This window comes from Scyliorhinus torazame, chromosome 16 (genome assembly GCF_047496885.1).
Source record: "Scyliorhinus torazame isolate Kashiwa2021f chromosome 16, sScyTor2.1, whole genome shotgun sequence".
Lineage (NCBI taxonomy): Eukaryota > Metazoa > Chordata > Chondrichthyes > Carcharhiniformes > Scyliorhinidae > Scyliorhinus > Scyliorhinus torazame.
Window position 1 is genome coordinate 147,219,038 of NC_092722.1, and position 18,483 is coordinate 147,237,520.

Genomic DNA, 18,483 nt, shown 5'->3' on the forward strand with positions numbered 1-18,483 from the left:
GGCGTTAATGTCGCCGCTGCCGCGGAGAATGTCACGGGTCTGCGCAAGGCAGCCGATTTTCGGCCTGCTGATATTCTCCCTTCCGGATGGGCCGAAGTCCCGTCGACGTGATGACCGTTCACGTCGACGTAAATTAAACCTCCTTTTCATCGGCGTGACCCGGTGCTCCAAACTCACGCCGACCAGCGTGGAGGTGAGTGACGGCCTGGGGGGGTTGGCTCTGGGCAGGCAATGGCGTGGCCACAGTCTGAATGCGTGAGGAGAGGTGTGTCTCGGCTTGTGTGTGTGTGTGTGTGTGCGGCGGGGGGGGGGGGGGTGCGGTGGTTAGAGTAGGCTGGGCTCCGGGGGAGTGCCGGGAGGGGGTCCGTGACAGGGAGGTGGATGGGGGGCCGTGCCGGGGTGGAGGTTGGGGGGGGGTCCGTGCCGTGCCGGGGTGGAGGTTGGGGGAGGGTCCGTGCCGGGGTGGAGGTTGGGGGCAGGGGGTCCGTGCCGGGGTGGAGGTTGGGGGGGGGGGTCCGTGCTGGGTGGAGGTTGGGGGGGTCCGTGCCGTGCCGGGGTGGAGGTTGGGGGAGGGTCCGTGCCGGTGTGGAGGTTGGGGGGGGTCCGTGCTGGGGTGGAGGTTGGGGGGGGTCCGTGCCGTGGTGGAGGTTGGGGGGGGTCCGTGCCGGGGTGGAGGTTGGGGGGGGGTCCGTGCCGTGCCCGGGTGGAGGTTGGGGGGGGTCCGTGCCGTGCTGGGGTGGAGGTTGGGGGGGGGTTCGTGCCGGGGTGGAGGTTGGGGGGCGGGGGGTCCGTGCCGGGGTGGAAGTTGGGGGGCTCCGTGCTGGGGTGGAGGTTGGGGGGGTCCGTGCCGTGCCGGGGTGGAGGTTGGGGGGGGGGTCCGTGCCGGGGTGGAGGTTGGGGGGGGTCCGTGCTGGGGTGGAGGTTGGGGGGGTGTCCATGCCGGGGTGGAGGTTGGGGGGGGGGTCCATGCCGGGGTGGAGGTTGGGGGGGGTCCGTGCCGGGGTGGAGGTTGGGGGGGGGGTCCGTGCCGAGGAGGGGGATGGGAGGGCAAGTGAGTTGGTCAACCTGGACAGGTGCCAGCCTCCAACAGTTGGACCCATGCGGTCCATGCCACCTGGCTGGGGGGAGGAGGGGATATGGGCAATGATGACATGTCGTCGCTCCCCTCCCCCCCACCAGGCCGTCATGTTTTCAGATCATCCAGTGATGTTGGCCGCCGTGGTGGCAGCCGCTCATGTCTATGTTGCCCTGGATGAGGAGGAGGAGGAGGAGGAGCGTGCCAGAGAGGCGGCGCAGGCTGCCGCAGAGGGGCAGGCGGCAGCCGCCCAGGCTGGAGGGACACCTGACCGACAGGACGAGGAGGGGGAGGAGGACGTCGCGGCCCCACGGCAACGGAGGCACCCGAGGGCGCCCCGTGTGTACCGGCCCCGGCAGTCATACCAGGACCTCACGGACCGGGAATGCAGGAGGAGACTCCGGATGAGCCGGGAAACCGTGGCACACATCTGCCACCTGCTGGCACACCTGTCACCGTGTGGCACTGGCGGGGGACACTCTCTCCCCGTGTCCGTCAAGGTTACGGTGGCCCCGAACCTTTATGCAACGGGGTCATTCCAGGCACCGAGTGGGGACCTGTCCGGCATATCGCAGACTTCGGTGCACCGTTGCATCCGGGCAGTGACAGATGCCCCATATGCCATGGCGCACCGCTACATCCGCTTCCCCGTGGACCGGGCCAGCCAAGATGCCCGGGCCGTGGGCTTCTCTGCCGTGGCCGGGTTCCCCATGGTCCAGGGCGCGATCGATGGGATGCACGTCGCCGTGCGGCCACCTGCAGATAACAGGGCCGTGTTCACTAATAGGAAGGGGACCTATTCGATGAACGTACAGGTGGTCTGCGACCACCGCATGATGATCCTGCACGTCTGCGCCCGTCACCCAGGCAGTGTACACGACTCATTCGTGTTGTCGCGGTCATCCATCCCCGGCATGTACGAGGGACGCCATCCCCGGCTGAGGGGCTGGTTGCTGGGCAACAGGGGCTACCCATTGCGATCGTGGCTGATGACGCCTATACGGAGGCCACGCAATGAGGCGGAGAACCGCTGCAATGATGCCCATGTAGCGACAAGGGGAGTGATCGAGGGGTGCTTTGGCGTGCTGAAGATGCGTTTCAGGTGCCTGGACCTCTCTGGGGGCGCCCTCCAGTATCGGTCAGATAGGGTCGGCCGCATCATTGTGGTGTGCTGCGTCCTGCACAACATAGCCCAGCAGAGGGGCGATGTGCCGCAGGCAGAGGAGGGCGGAGTGGAGGAGCAGCAGGAAGAGGCCCAGTCCTCCCCAGATGAGGGGGATGGGGGCAATGGTCAGGGCAGACGGGGTAGACACAGGCGGGTGGCTGTCCACCGTTACCGGCTGGCCCAGCGGGCATGGGACAGACTGATAGACGCCCGCTTCACTGACTAGATGGGCTTGGGTATCGGGTAGTATGGCCACTGACCGCACACCGTGGCAACAGCCGACCACCCACTCCCCCCACCCATCCACCCACCCAGCACCCTCACCCCCCTCCCCAACCCCACCCACCCCACCCGCATGCACACCACCCGCCCCCCCCCCCCCCATTGCCGATCCACCTGCGGCACAACGGGCCGGGCTCACACAGTTGCGGGTGGACGCGTGTCTATCGCAGGCAATGGAGGATGATGTCAACCCGCCCTGCGATGAGCTGCTGGCTCTACATCGTTGGACTATGTCTGACCCATGGCCACAGTACCACCATCCACCCGGACCATCCCTGCATGCGGCTGTGACACTGCAGCGCACGGTCCCGTCCTCTGCCCGGGGGATGTTGATGGCGGCCCAGGGGGAAGGGGGCAGACTCACCTGGGGCTGAGGTAAGACCACCCCTCACACACACACTTGCGCTCAACGTACATGACACCCCCGCACACTTTGGACAGAGCACAAAGGCAGCTTCGGTAGGTGTAACATTGACTTTAATAACCAAAGGAGTTCATGCACGTGCCCTAGCCCCTAAAACTCATCTGTGCCCTGCACCCGTGCCAACTTACTCAGTGTCTAATTGTTTGGCCTTACGGGCCCTTTGACTACGTCTACGTGGTTCCCCAGACGGTACAGCAGAACTGGAGGTGGACTCCTGTGATTCCTGCCCTCTGACACTGGATCCCTTTGGCGGCCGTTTCCTGGGGCGTCCTGGCCTAGATGGGCCATGCTGCGGCCCGGGCGACTGGGATGGCGAGCTGCCAGCCTGCCCTGCCCGTTGCCCACCCGATGCACCTGGGACGGAAGGGGGGGAGTCCGAGGTGTCACGGTGTACCGGGACCTTCCCGACAGAGGGAGCCGGGACGGACCACAGCACCTCCTCCTCCCTCGGGGTGCCCGATGGCCCCCAGGCCTCTACATGGGTGGGGGATGCGAACGGACTGGCCATCCGACGCCCCCCCGACATCTGGCGCTGCCAGTCCTGGAGGCCCGTGCTGGTATCGACAGGGGTCTGCAGGTTTGCAGCCATGGAGCCCAGGGGGTTGGCAAACCCTGTCTGTGACAGTGCGACGCCGGCTCGCACATGGCCACTGGCGCCGATGCCCTCAGCGATGACCTGCAGAGACTGGGCCATGGCCTGTTGAGACTGGGCCATGGCTTGCAGAGACTGGGCTATGGCGTTGAGCGCCTCTGCCATCTGGCGCTGGCACTGGCTCATGGCCTCCTGTGAGAGGGCAGCCATTTCCTGGGCCACAGACGCCGCCTGCACGGAAGGCCCCAGGCCTCGCAAACCGTTCCCCATGTCTGACACCGTCGCACCCATTGCCTCCACTGCGGACGCCACCCGTGCGGTGTCGGCCTGGGTGGCACGCATGACCGGCACCACTCCCAGCTCCTGGACGCGGGTGGACTCCTCCACCTGCGACCGCAGCCGCCGCCAGCCGCCCGTCACCCTCTTCGCTCGTCTCTGGGTCGGTGGTTGCATCGGATCTATGTGTGGGTGTGGTAACTACAGGAACCCGGGATCCATCTGGGCGGCAGATGTTCGCTTGGGCTGGGCTGCCCTCCGACTGCCCGGTCCCTCTGCTGCTCCTACCTCCACCTGCTGTACCGGGACGGCTGTGTTGTGCGCACCAGTGAGTGTACCAGACGCCTCATCACTAAAGTGCCCAACCGTGGTGAGTGTTTCTGCGATGGTGGAGGGTGTTGGTGACAGCAGTGGCGTTGTGTCGTGCTCTTCGTCCCACACTGAGTCCATGGCACTTTGGGGTGGGGGTTCGTCTCCACCCATCCACTCTGAGTCACTGTCCGGTATTTCGTCTTCCTGGGTAGTGCTGTCCTGGGTAGTGGTGTCCTGGGTAGTGGTGTCCTGGGTAGTGGTGTCCTGGGTAGTGGTGTCCTGGGTAGTGGTGTCCTGGCTCGGATGTGACGGGGGCCTGTGGCTGCCCCCTCGTCGCTGGGTGGTCGCTCCCGCACGTGACGGGGTGTGTCGTCTCCCTGTTGCTCCAGGTCTCTCCGTCTCCCGTGGTGTGCGAGGGGCATCCTGCGGGCGTCGCATGCTGGAGGGTCCGGGTCTCTCCGTCTCCCGTGGTCTCCGAGGGGCATCCTGCGGGCGTCGCATGCTGGAGGGTCCGGGTCTCTCCGTCTCCCGTGGTCTCCGAGGGGCATCCTGCGGGCGTCGCATGCTGGAGGGTCCGGGTCTCTCCGTCTTCCGTGGTCTCCGAGGGGCATCCTGCGGGCGTCGCATGCTGGAGGGTCCGGGTCTCTCCGTCTCCCGTGGTCTCCGAGGGGCATCCTGCTGGCGTTGCATGCTGGAGGGTGCGGGTCTCTCCGTCTCCTGTGGTCTCTGAGGGGCATCCTGCGGGCGGTCTGCATCTGCGGGGATGGGTGCCTGGACGTTTGGTCCTGCGATACACAATGAAGCATGCATGGTTAGACATCAGGCAGTGATCAGGTGATACGGGGGAGGGGGATATAGTGGAGGGGAGATATGGGGACGGGCTGTCGGTGGCTCACTCGCTAGTACGCCCCCGACCTCTGCATCAGCAACCTCCCGGTCCTCAGGTCCACCAGCCAGTTCCAGGGCCCTTTCCTCGTGTACGGTCAGTGGCCTCTCATCAGCGGGCCCTCCTCCAGTCCTCACATGCTCCCTATTGTTGTGTGCGCGCTTCTCCTGTGGGGGGGGGGGGGCAGGGGTAAAAGGCAACAGTGTTAGGCAGGTATATGAATGCACGCCATCGGTTGCGCGTGCATTGCAGAGGTTAAGGTTAGGGCTGGATTCACTTGGGGATATGGGGGATATGGGGAGGGGGGATATGGGGGAGGGGGGTTATGGGGGAGGGGGGGATATGGGGGAGGGGGGATATGGGGGATATGGGGGAGGGGGATATGGGGGAGGGGGATATGGGGGAGGGGGGATATGGGGGATATGGGGGAGGGGGGATATGGGGGATATGGGGGAGGGGGATATGGGGGAGGGGGGATATGGAGGAGGTGGGGATATGGGGGAGGGGGGATATGGGGGATATGGGGGAGGGGGGATATGGGGGCTATGGGGAGGGGGATATGGGGGAGGGGGGTATGGGGGAGCAGGGATATGGGGGATATGGGGGAGGGGGGATATGGGAGAGGGGGGATACGGGGAGGGGGGATATGGGGGATATGGGGGGGATATGGGGGATATGGGGGAGGGGATATGGGGGATATGGGGGAGGGGGGATATGGGGGAGGGGGGATATGGAGGAGGGGGGATATGGGGGAGGGGGGATATGGGGGAGGGGGGATATGGGGGAGGGGGGATATGGGGGAGGGGGGATATGGGGGAGGGGAGATGGGGGGGATATGGGGGAGGGGGGATATGGGGGATATGGGAGAGGGGGGATATGGGGGAGGGGGGATATGGGGAGGCTCACCCTGCCTGCTCTGACGAGGTCGTTCACCTTCTTGTGGCACTGGGTGCCTTTCCGTGGTGTCAGGGCCACAGCGGTGACGGCCTCTGCCACTTCCCTCCACAGACGCCGGCTGTGGCCTGGGGCAACTCTGCGGCCGTGCCCGGGATACAGGGCATCCCTCCTCTGCTCCACCGCGTCCAGGAGTGCCTCCACATCGCGTGACTCGAACCTCGGGGCTGAGCGACGGCCAGCCATCCAGTCGGGTGTTGCGGTCGCGTATTCCGGTCGGGTGGGGGGGAGCAGCGCGGCCTTATGAGCCGTCACGCCGTGCGGCGCGTATGACGCTGCACGGCGTGAACCACTGCGCAAGCGCGGATCCCGTTACGTCGCTGCTAGCCCATTTCGGGCCGGAGACTATCGACCCATTTTTCCGACGTGACGCAAGTCGGATTTGCGTCGTTTTTTGCGCCGATCGGCGGACTTTCCACCGATAACGGAGAATTTCGCCCCAGGTCTCCAGTCAAGTCAGCATACTGTCAACCCACAGTTGAACATGTATAATAGTTTGGATGTTAAATAAAATCGTGTTGCATCTTATCAAGTGTTGGAGGTCTGTCTCTCGCTACACTGCAGCAAGTGGAGTCCACATCGACCCGGTCTACCGAACAACACAACTATGACAAAGGCTATTTGTACCAATGGACTGAGAGGTATAATACTGATCAATGGCTTTTTTTTTCTTTTTGAGAAGAGATACATTTCTGTTGAAAGCCTTGAGAGAGATTAGTGTTTGATGGGGGTGGGGGCAGGGGGGTGCGGGGGTGCGGGGGGGTGGGTGAACCCACTCCCCCCTAAAAGTGATTGTTGGTAATAACTAAGTAAGAGGCTGTACAATATTTTGACAGATCTGAGCCTGAGAGTGGTTAAGTTAATGCATCCCATTCGAAGGCTTGTATTGTGTTTGCAATTTCCACACTGTGGGTGTGATACAACCACATATAAAATTGGAATTTCTTTTACTGTTTAATCATGGTGCAAAGTTAAGTTTAGGATAGATGTTGCATCTCCAGATGTTTTGTCCTAAAATGTTGCATGCCTAGTTGTTTTGTGGGTGACATCCAGATCTTCATTTACACCCGGCCCCCGGGAGTCAACAGCCGCACCTCCGGGATCTCGACAGGGCGCTGTTTAGCACGGGCTGCCAGAAACTTGGGCCAAGCATTACGACACCTTGCATGGTCGCGCAAACCATTAGAGACCCCCGGGTGGTTGGGGACAGGGCAGGATGGCACCCTAGCACTAACCCTGGCACCCGGGCACCTTGGCACTGCCAGCCTGGCAGCACCACATGGGCACCTCAGGTGTACCACCCAGGCAATGCCAAGGTGCCCAGGAAGCACTGCCATGGTACCAGGCTGGCAGTGCTAAGGTGCCCAGGTATCAGGTTTAGGGTGCTAGGGGTTGGCTCCAGGGGGACTTTTGCCCATAAGAGCAGGAGTGAAGGGCGTTCGAGTGCCCCAGAAAAGGTTGAGATGGGTCCTGAATGATTGATGGGTACTGAAGATGATTGATGCAGGTAGGGCAGTAGATGTTGTCTATATGGACTTCAGTAAGGCCTTTGACAAGGTCCCTCATGGTAGACTAGTACAAAAGGTGAAGTCACACGGGATCAGGGGTGAACTGGCAAGGTGGATACAGAACTGGCTAGGCCATAGAAGGCAGAGGGTAGCAATGGAGGGATGCTTTTCTAATTGGAGGGCTGTGACCAGTGGTGTTCCACAGGGATCAGTGCTGGGACCTTTACTCTTTGTAGTATATATAAATGATTTGGAGGAAAATGTAACTGGTCTGATAAGTAAGTTTGCAGACGACACAAAGGTTGGTGGAATTGCGGATAGCGATGAGGACTGTCTGAGGATACAGCAGGATTTAGATTGTCTGGAGACTTGGGCGGAGAGATGGCAGATGGAGTTTAATCCGGACAAATGTGAGGTAATGCATTTTGGAAGGGCTAATGCAGGTAGGGAATATACAGTGAATGGTAGAACCCTCAAGAGTATTGAAAGTCAAAGAGATCTAGGAGTACAGGTCCACAGATCACTGAAAGGGGCTACACTGGTGGAGAAGGTAGTCAAGAAGGCATACGGCATGCTTGCCTTCATTGGCCGGGGCATTGAGTATAAGAATTGGCAAGTCATGTTGCAGCTGTATAGAACCTTAGTTAGGCCACACTTGGAGTATAGTGTTCAATTCTGGTCGCCACACTACCAGAAGGATGTGGAGGCTTTAGAGAGGGTGCAGAAGAGATTTACCAGAATGTTGCCTGGTATGGAGGGCATAAGCTATGAGGAGCGATTGAATAAACTCGGTTTGTTCTCACTGGAACGAAGGAGGTTGAGGGGCGACCTGATAGAGGTATACAAAATTATGAGGGGCATAGACAGAGTGGATAGTCAGAGGCTTTTCCCCAGGGTAGAGGGGTCAATTACTAGGGGGCATAGGTTTAAGGTGAGAGGGGCAAAGTTTAGAGTAGATGTACGAGGCAAGTTTTTTACGCAGAGGGTAGTGGGTGCCTGGAACTCGCTACTGGAGGAGGTGGTGGAAGCAGGGACGATAGTGACATTTAAGGGGCATCTTGACAAATATATGAATAGGATGGGAATAGAAGGATACGGACCCAGGAAGTGTAGAAGATTGTAGTTTAGTCGGGCAGTATGGTCGGCACGGGCTTGGAGGGCCGAAGGGCCTGTTCCTGTGCTGTACATTTCTTTGTTCTTTGTTCTTTGTTCTTTGAAAGCCAGTGGAAGCGGGGGGGGAGGTCTAGAGATCGGGACAGCCTTCCAAAATGGTGCCAAATCAGCAAGGAGATGGTCCTGCTGGCGACATCAGCTTGCCAATGCAGGACAGCTGCCTAAGTGTATCCTCACCAGCGTGAAACTCCCCGAAGCTCAAAAAACCATCAACGTGACGGTGAATAGCTGGGTGAATCTTCGTGCTGGATCCACTGGGAATCACCCCACCAAACATGTCCAAAAGCCGACTTTAACCTTTGTCCACTGAATCGCGCCCATCGTCTCTCCATGTTTTTCCTACCAAAACATCATCTGCCATCTATCTGCCCTATCCACCAACTTGTCTATGTTCTTTTGAAGTTTTACACTGCCCTAATAGTTTACGGCATGGTGGCACAGTAGTTAGCTCTGCTGCCTCATAATGCCAAGGACCTGGGTTTGATTCCGGCCTTGACTGATTGTATGTGTGTAGTTTGCACATTCTCCATGTCTCCACATGCTCTGGCTTTCTCACAGACTAGTGTTACAGACTCTCAGCGGTTGTGGCAAGGCCTCTACAACATAACGGGCTACAAAGCAAAGCCGAGCAGTATCTCCAGCAGCAGCGCACCCCGCCCTGATGAACTCAATGCATTCTATGCTCAGTTCAAGCAGGAAACCAACGATCTGCTGTTGAGTGCCCCACCAGCCCATAACACGCCCATACTCACCATCGCAGCTTCCAAAGTCAGATCGGCCTTCCTGAAAGTGAACCCTCGGAAGGCGACGGGTCCGAACAGGATCCCTGGTCGTGCACTCAGAGCCTGCACGGACCAGCTTGCAGATATGTTCGGGGACATCTTTAACCTGTTCCTACTCTGCTCCATGGTCCCCACCTGCTTCAAGAAGACCACCATCTTACCGGTGCCAAAGAAGAATCAGGCAACGTGCCTCAATGACTACCATCCGGTCGCCCTGACTTCAGTCGTAATGAAGTGCTTTGAGAGGTTGGTCATGAAGCGCAACACCTCCATACTCCCAGAACACCTTGATCCACTGCAATTCGCACCATCGTAACCGGTCCACAGCAGACGCCATTTCCCTGGCCCTACACTCATTCCTAGAGCATCTCGACAACAAGGACTCCTACATCAGACTCCTATTTATTGACTACAGCTCTGCCTTCAACACCATAATCCCAGCCAAGCTCATATCAAAGCTCCAAAACCTAGGACTTGGCTCCTCACTCTGCAACTGGATCCTCAACTTTTGACCCACAGACCACAATCAGTAAGAATAAACAACACCTCCTCCACAATAGTCCTCAACACCGGGGCCCCGCAAGGCTGCGTACTTAGCCCCCTACTATATTCCCTGCACACACACGACTGTGTGGCAAAATTTGATTCCAACTCCAGCTAAATGTTTGCTGACGATACGACCATAGTGGGCCGATCTCAAATAACGATGAGTCAGAATACAGGCAGGAGATAGAGAACCTAGTGGAGTGGTGCAGGGACAACAATCTATCACTCAATGCCAGCAAAACTAAAGAGCTGGTCATTGACTTCAGGAAGCAAAGTACTGTACACTCCCCTGTCAACATCAACGGGGCCGAGGTGTAGATGGTTAGCAAGTTCAAATTCCTAGGGGTACACATCTCCAAAAATCTGTCTTGGTCTACCCATGTCGACGCTACCACCAAGAAAGCACAACAGCGCCTATACTTCCTCAGGAAACTGAGGAAATTCGGCATGACCACATTAATTCTTACCAACTTTTACAGATGCACCATAGAAAGCATCCTCTCTGGCTGCATCACAGCCTGGTATGGCCCAAGGCCGCAAGAAACTTCAGAGAGTTGTGAACACCGCCCAGTCCATCACACAAACCTGCCTCCCTTCCATTGACCCCATCTACACCTCCCGCTGCCTGGGGAAAGCGGGCAGCATAGTCAAAGACCCCTCCCCCCCGGCTTACTCACTCTTCTAACTTCTTCCATCAGGCAGGAGATACAAAAGTCTGAGAACACGCATGAACAGACTCAAAAACAGCTTCTTCCCCGCTGTTACCAGACCCCTAAACAACCCTCTTATGGACTGAACTGATTAATACTACACCCCTGTATGCTCCACCTGATGCCAGTGTTTATGTAGTTACATTGTGTACCTTGTGTTGCCCTATTATGTATTTATTTTATTTTATTTTCATGTACTTAATGATCTGTTGAGCTGCTCGCAGAAAAATACTTTTCATTCGGTACACGTGACAATGAACAAAATCCAAACGAACAAGATCCAAATATGTGTAGGTTAGATGGATTGGCCACAATCAATGCATGGGGTTACGGGGATGGGTCGGGAGAGTGGGCCTCGGTAGAGTGTTCTTCCAGAGGGTCAGTGTAGACTTGATGGGCCAAATGACCTCTTCTGCACTGTAGGTTTTCGATGGACTTCCATATTATTTGTTATCTGCAAACTTTGAAATTGTCACCTGTACATCAAGATCTCGATCATTAATAGGCGATTGGGCGGACAATCCCGTTTTACAATGGCGGAATGTTTTTGCATGCTCCACTCCCTCCAAAATGGCGTCATCGCGGAGGGCACCGCACGCCATTGGGACGGCCTCAGGATGTTACCTGAAGGCCCTTCCCCAATGCGCCGCCCCCGATGGGCCGAGATCCTGACCACGCGGGGGATGTGTGGTCTCAGCGGTCATGAAACCGGTGTGGCGGCTGCGGACTGTGTCCAGCGCCGTCACAGTCAGGCGGGAGCTGTGCTGCTGGCTGGAGGGTTTCAGCGAGGGCTGGGGGGACTGGGGGTTGGCCAGGGGGCACTATCTGGCAGCTCAGGTCCGCGCACGGCCGACGCCATGTTGTACGGTACGATGGCTGAAAGTCATCGCCAGGCGCATGCGTGTCTACGGACCTGGCAATTCTCTGACCGTTTAGTTTGTGGAGGCTGGCCCCTCACCGGTCGGAGGATTGGTGCTGGGGTGCCGCCGATGTTTTTGACGTAAAACGCCAGGGATTCTCCCGACATAGCCTGAAAATCGGAGAATTCTGCCTTATATGTTTATAGAAAGCTTTGCGTGGAATTTACTCATAATTTGTCAGGCTCTGACTGAAAACAGGGGCGAGATTCTCCGACCCCCCGCCGGGTCGGGGAATCGCTGGGGGCTGGCGTGAATCCCGCCCCCGCCGGTTGCCGAATTCTCCGGCACCGATTATTCGGCGGGGGCGGGAACTACGCCGCGCCGGTTGGCGGGCCCCACCCTCCACGATTCTCTAGCCCGGATGGGCCGAAGTCCCGCTGCTAGAATGCCTGTCCCGCCGGCGTAGATTAAACCACCTACCTTACCAGCGGGACAAGGCGGTGCGGGCAGGCTCCGGCGTCCTGAAGGGGGCGCGGTGCGATCTGGCCCCAGGGGGTGCCCCCACGGTGGCCTGGCCCGTGATCGGGGCCCACTGATCCGCGGGCGGGCCTGTGCCGTAGGGGCACTCTTTTCCTTCCGCCTTCGCCACGGTCTCCACCATGGCGGAGGCAGTAGAGACTCCCTCCACAGTGCAAGCGCGGGGATGCCGTGAGTGGCCGCTAATGCGCCAGCGCATGCGCCACCCGGAGATGTCATTTCCGCGCCAGCTGGTGGGGCACCAAAGGCCTTTTCCGCCAGCAGGCGGGGCGGAAATTAGTCCGGCGCGGGCCTAGCCCCTTAAGGTTGGGGCTCGGCCCCCAAAGATGCGGAGGATTCCGCACCTTTGGGGCGGCGTGATGCCCGACTGATTTGCGCCGTTTTGGGCGCTGGTCGGCAGACATCACGTCGATACCGGAGAATTTCGCCCATGATGTGTATCTCTCCTGCCGTGTTTTCAGACCAGGAGCGAGATTCTCCGACCCCCCGCCAGCTGGCGGAAAAGGCCTTTGATGCCCCGCCAGCTGGCGCGGAAATGACATCTCCGGGCGGCGCATGCGAAGGAGCGTGTGCGGCCGCTGACAGCTTCCCACGTATGCGCAGTGGAGGGGGTCTCTTCCGCCTCCGCCATGGTGGAGACCGTGGCGAAGGCGGAAGGGAAAGAGTGCCCCCAAGGCACAGGCCCGCCCGCGGATCGGTGGGCCCCGATTGTGGGCCAGGCCACCGTGGGGGCACCCCCCCGGGGCCAGATCGCCCCGTGCCCACTCCAGGACCCCGGAGCCCGCCCGCGCCGCCTTGTCCCGCCGGTAAGGTAGGTGGTTTAATTTACGCCGGCGGGACAGGCATTTGAGCGGCGCGACTTCGGCCCATCCGAGCCGGAGAATCGAACGGGGGGGCCCGCCAATCGGCACGGCGCGATTCCAGCCCCCGCCGAATCTCAGGTGCCGTAGACTTCGGCAACCGGCGGGGGCGGGAGTCACGCCAGCCCCCGGCGATTCTCCGACCCGGCGGGGGGGTCGGAGGATCTCGCCCGATTTGCGCCGTTTTGGGCGCCAGTCGGCGGACATCGCGCCGTTTCCGGAGAATTTCGCCCAAGTTGTTTCCCAACTCCCATGGGATTTTGTGCCCATGTTGTCGTTTACACTTGTGGCGGATGTCGGTGCAAAATTAACCCCATAGGGATTTCTCTTTATGCTGGCAGTCTTCTCTGTTCGCTTTTCTAATGTACTTTTTCACCTCCCCTCCAAACCTTCCGTATTCATCTTGGTTTTCAACTGTATTTTCTATCAATCATAAGCATACTGTTTCTTCCTGGTATTAATTTCCATTGTCTTTTTTATCCAGGAAGCTCTGTCATTCAGGCCCCTTCTTCTCAAATGTTCCCCTTGCCTAAGGTGTGGTGATCCTCCTTTTAAATTACCACCAGTCAGTCCTCCCCCTCAAAGGGAAAAGCAGCCTCTGGCCATCTGGGACTATGGCAACTTTTTATTTTACTGTTTGGACCATTTCTGTTCTGAAGGTAGCCCAGTGTTCAACAACTGTTTTTCTTGCCAACCTTTCATTCCAGACTAACTGGCCCAACTCCATTCTTGCCCCATTAAGCCAGCAGTACTCCAGTTAATTATTTTTATTCTGGATTGCATATTTTCCTTTTTTTATCATCATCCAAAACAATGATCACTGTCTCCTCAATGTTCCGCCACTGACACTTGATCTACTTGGCCCACCTGATTGCCAAGAACCAGGTCCAACAGTGCATTGTTTCTTGTTGGGCTGGGCACATACTGTTGGACAAAACATTCCTGAATACAATCTAGGAGCTTTTGCCTCTCTCCACCCTTTACACTACCACTGTCCCAGTCGACATTTGGGTAATTAAAATCCCCCATTATAACTACTCTAAAATGTTTGCATCTCTCTATTAGCAGCAGCAGAATTGCACTCAGCCACAATTTGCAACCTCATATCCCCACTCTGCCATTACTACCAAGCCAGGGGATCAACTTTGGTTCAATGAAGCATGCAGGAGGACATTCCAGGAGCAACAGCAGGCATACTGAAAAATGAAGTGTCAACCTGATGAAGCAACAACACAGGACTACTTGTGTGCCAAACAGCATAAGCAGCAAGTAATAGATAGAGCTAAGTGATTCCATAACAAACACATTAAATCTAAGCTCTGCAGTCCTGCCACATGAAGCAGTGAATGGTGGTGGACGACTAAACAACTCACTGGAGGAGGAGACTCCACCAATATCCCAATCCTCAATAATGGAAAGGCAAAGCACATATGTGCAAAAGACAAGGCTGAGGCATTCACAGAAATCTTCAGCCAGAAGTGCCGAGTGGATGATCCATCTCTCGGTCTCCTCCAAAAGTCCCCAGCATCAAAGTGATGGAAGGTGTCATCAACAGTGTTGTCAAGCGGCACTTACTCAGCATTAACCTACTCACAGATGCTCAGTTGGGTTTCGTAAAGGTCACTCAGCTGCTCACCTCATTGCAGCCTTGGTTCAAACATGTACAAAAGAGCTGAATGCCGGAGGTGAGGTGAATGTGACTACCCTTGACACCAAGGCTGCATTTGACCGAGTATGGCATCAAGGAGTCCGAGCAAAACTGGAGTCAATTGGAATCAGGGGGGAAACTCTCCACTGGTTGGAGTCATAACTAGCATAAAGGTAGATGGTTATGGTGGTTGGAGGTCAATCATCTCAACTCCAGGACATAACTGAGGGAGTTCCTCAGGGTAGTGTCCTAGGCCCAGCCATTACAGTAGCACAGTGGTTGGCACTGTTGCTTCACAGCGCCAGGGACCCCGGTTTGATTCCTGGCTTTGGTCACTGTCTGTGCGGGTCTGCACATTCTCCCATTGTCTGCGTGGGTTTTCTCCGGGTGCTCTGGTTTCCTCTCACAAGTCCCAAAACACATTCAATGGCATTTCCATCGCTGAATCCCCTACAATCAACATCCTACCATTGATCAGAAACTGAACTGGACTAGCCATATTAATACTGTGGCTCCAGAGCAGGTCAAAGGCTAGGAATTCTACACCGAGTAACTCACCTCCTGACCCCCTAAAACCTGTTCACCATCTACAAGGCACAAGTCAGGAGTGTAATGGAATACTCTCCACTTGCCTGGATGAGTGCAGCTCCAACAACACTCAAGAACTATCCAGGACAAAGCAACCTGCTTGATTGCTACCCCTTCCACAAACATTCAATCTCTCCACCACCAACGAACAGCCGTGTGTACCATCTACATGATGCACTATACGATGCACTGCAGGAACTCACCAAGGTTCTTAGGCAGCACCTTTCAAACTCACTACCACACGGATAACTGGGAAGTGGGTTCCTCTGCAAGTCACTCACCGCCCCGACTTGGAAATATATCATCGTTCCTCCCTGTTGCTGGATCAAAATCCCTCCTTAACAGCACAGAAGGTGTACTTACACATCAAGCACTGCAGCTTCAAGAAGGCAATTCCCTACCACCTTCTGAAGGGCAACTAGGGATGATGAATAAACAACACCAACATCCTTTAAATTAATTTTTAAAAATACACTATAGGGACCCAAGCTATTGAGTAAAAATTCTTTCTGTGCATTCTTCTCCCTGTTATTAAACTTTAGAGAGTACGGAGGAGACTGCCACCAATCTGTGTGGGCTTCTAATGCATGTCAACCACATTGTAGTCAATCATGCTATAAATGATCACCTCAATTAACTGAGTTGCCAGGCTTTTCGTGCAGGAGTCTCTGGGCCCGAGTACCATTGCTAATGCATGTTCACACTGGCGCCATGTTGATTATGGGATCAACCACCTCCTATCTCTTCAACAGGCCACAGAGTGCATGTATAGGTCACAGGTCTTCTGCAACCTGAGACAATTTCAGGTCAGCCACAAATCAGTGGGAATGCTGAGCCACAGCTCCATGTTAATAGCTGCGCAGCAATAGGAGTCCTGTGTGTTGCTCTCTCTTAGGATGACTGCATGGTACCTCATCAATCCCTCAGCAATGGCCTGTAATCGTGCCAGGGTGCCTTGGTGATATCTGGGGTGCCAGAGTACCACCATGTCTAGAGCCCAATCACGTGGGGGAGTCCCCCCACCCCCTCCCTCTGTGTGGGCCTCTGGCCTTTGCATCTGTCCCTGCTGCCAGGGGTAGTTGGCGTCTGTCCCTGCTGCCATGGGTACCACCCATTGGTGGCAGTGCCAAGACCGACCCCGATATTAAGCGGGACTCTGCTTCATTTCAGGGCCTTGGTGAGAAATGCTCCGCCAAGGCCGCACTTAGTCCCTTTTCCTGCTGTACTGTAGCATGTGTATGCTGCACACAAGATAGTGTCCCAGGAGCCTCTTCACTAACATGACCAACTGAAGTGGTGTGTGTGTCTGGGATGGTGGAGGGTGTTGGAGACAGGTGTGTCGGGAAGTCAGTGTTGTCCCCTGATTGATGCTCTGGGACGTCTCGGGTTGTGGGTCGAGGCCCCCCGTCGCTGGCCATGGTGTTATCCTCGCTCTCGCTGCTATCCACTTGGGTTAAGGCTGTGGTTAGGGTCGGTGGTGGGGGACACTTCCCCGCCAGGAGATCCTGTAAGTCACAAGACATGACGTGTTATTGGATTGTGGATTGGGGTGGCGGGTGGTGGTGGAGGGGGAGTTTGGGGTGGTAAGAGTGGTGGTGGAGGTGTGTGTGTGGTGGTGGTTCTGTTGAGGGGGTGGTGGTGGGGTGGCGCGATGTGCCATGGGGACCGGAATTCAGCGGGGTCTCACTTGCTCGCCCGATGTCGATCTCTGCCTCGATGACTGCCCTCTCTCCGGGCCCACCACTACTCTGCTGCGGTGAGGCACCACAGGTCTATCAGTCCCCCGCCAGTCTTTTCCCTCTCCGGCATTTGTGGGCCTCCTTCCCCTGTGGGGCAAAGACAAAAAACACACAGTGCTGGGCAGCTGGATGCATGCAAAACAGGCGGTGGGTAAGTGGTGGCCTTTGTGGCCAGGGCACCCAGCCATGTAGGGCAGCATGGGTGCTGGCAAGTGGTGCAGGGTAGGGGTTATGGGTGTGTGGAACAGGGTTTGGTGCCAGGGGCACAATGCTGCCTACTCACCCTGGTCGCCTTGACGAGGTTGTGCAGTTTTTTCCTGCACTGCTGGCTGGTCCTGGCAGTGTTGCCCATGGCGCTCACAACCTCTGCCACCTATGCCCAGGCCCAGTGAATGGCGGCAGGTGGCAACCTCCATCCCCGTCCAGGTACAGAGTAGCCCACCTCTCCTCCACGGCATCCAGCAGGGTCTCGAGTTCAGTGTCAGTGAACGGCGGTGCCTCTTCGTGTTGCCAGTTGGTTGGGATGAGTGTGTGTGGGGAGTAGAGTGCTTATATGCAGCTGCAGCTTGTCAGCCTCTCTAGTGTCAATCCTGACCCCGGTGAATCCAACATCATTTTTCATTGGAATCGATCGTGTTCCACGTGGTGCCATTGCTCGCCCATTAACGGTTGATGAATTGGTCCGGGAGCGACAACAATTATGCTGTCGTAGAAGTCCACCGATTCAGTCCGGTTTCAACACTTGGTTTCAGAAACAGAGAATCCCGCCCAGGATCTCTCCCTCACGCCCCCCCAGACCCCCAGCCTGTACTTCCCAATTGAACCACCCCCCCCACCCCCACCCCCCACCCCACCCCCCCCCCCCCCCCCCCCCTGCACTGCAACCTGGGAGTGTGAGTGGGCAGTGTCTGAGCACTGTAAGGGTACTGCCTGGGCATGACCCTCTCCCCTGAGGGCCGTAATTTGCTCTGGACCCCTGGCAGGGATGATACAGTGGGGAAGCTCGATAATAACATTTAAACATATGGCAATGAGGTCTCGGAACTTTCATGGTGGGAACACCATTACATCATTGGCAGGGGCAGGGACAATCGAACTGGGAATTCCAGCCGGCGTCCCCTCGATTCTCTGAAAAAGGGGACGGAAAATCCAGGCCCAGGAGTGCACCATAAATAAGCAAATGACCAGGTCACTGGGATCTGGGATTCGGTCTACAACCTTCAGCAAGGCAAGGACTATTTGTTCAGTCTGACAGAGCAGGGCCCCTGGAATCTCCAGCCCATAGACCTCTCGAGAAACTACACTTTCACTAGATGATTCAGCAGCACATCTGCATAGTTTAGTCAAGAGATTTCAAAGTTCTTGTCGTCGCAAAGAGGTTAGAGCAAGAGAAAACATTGCTTAAAACTCTTAAATCATATCCATCCGTGGCTAAAAGCAGGTACCTACATATCAGACTGACAAAAATAAATTTTACATTTCTTTTGTAATCAGAATGATTAATGATACAAAATTTCACAAGAGTCACTTGTATAAGGGAGCCTGTTCTCACAGGCAGGAAACGCC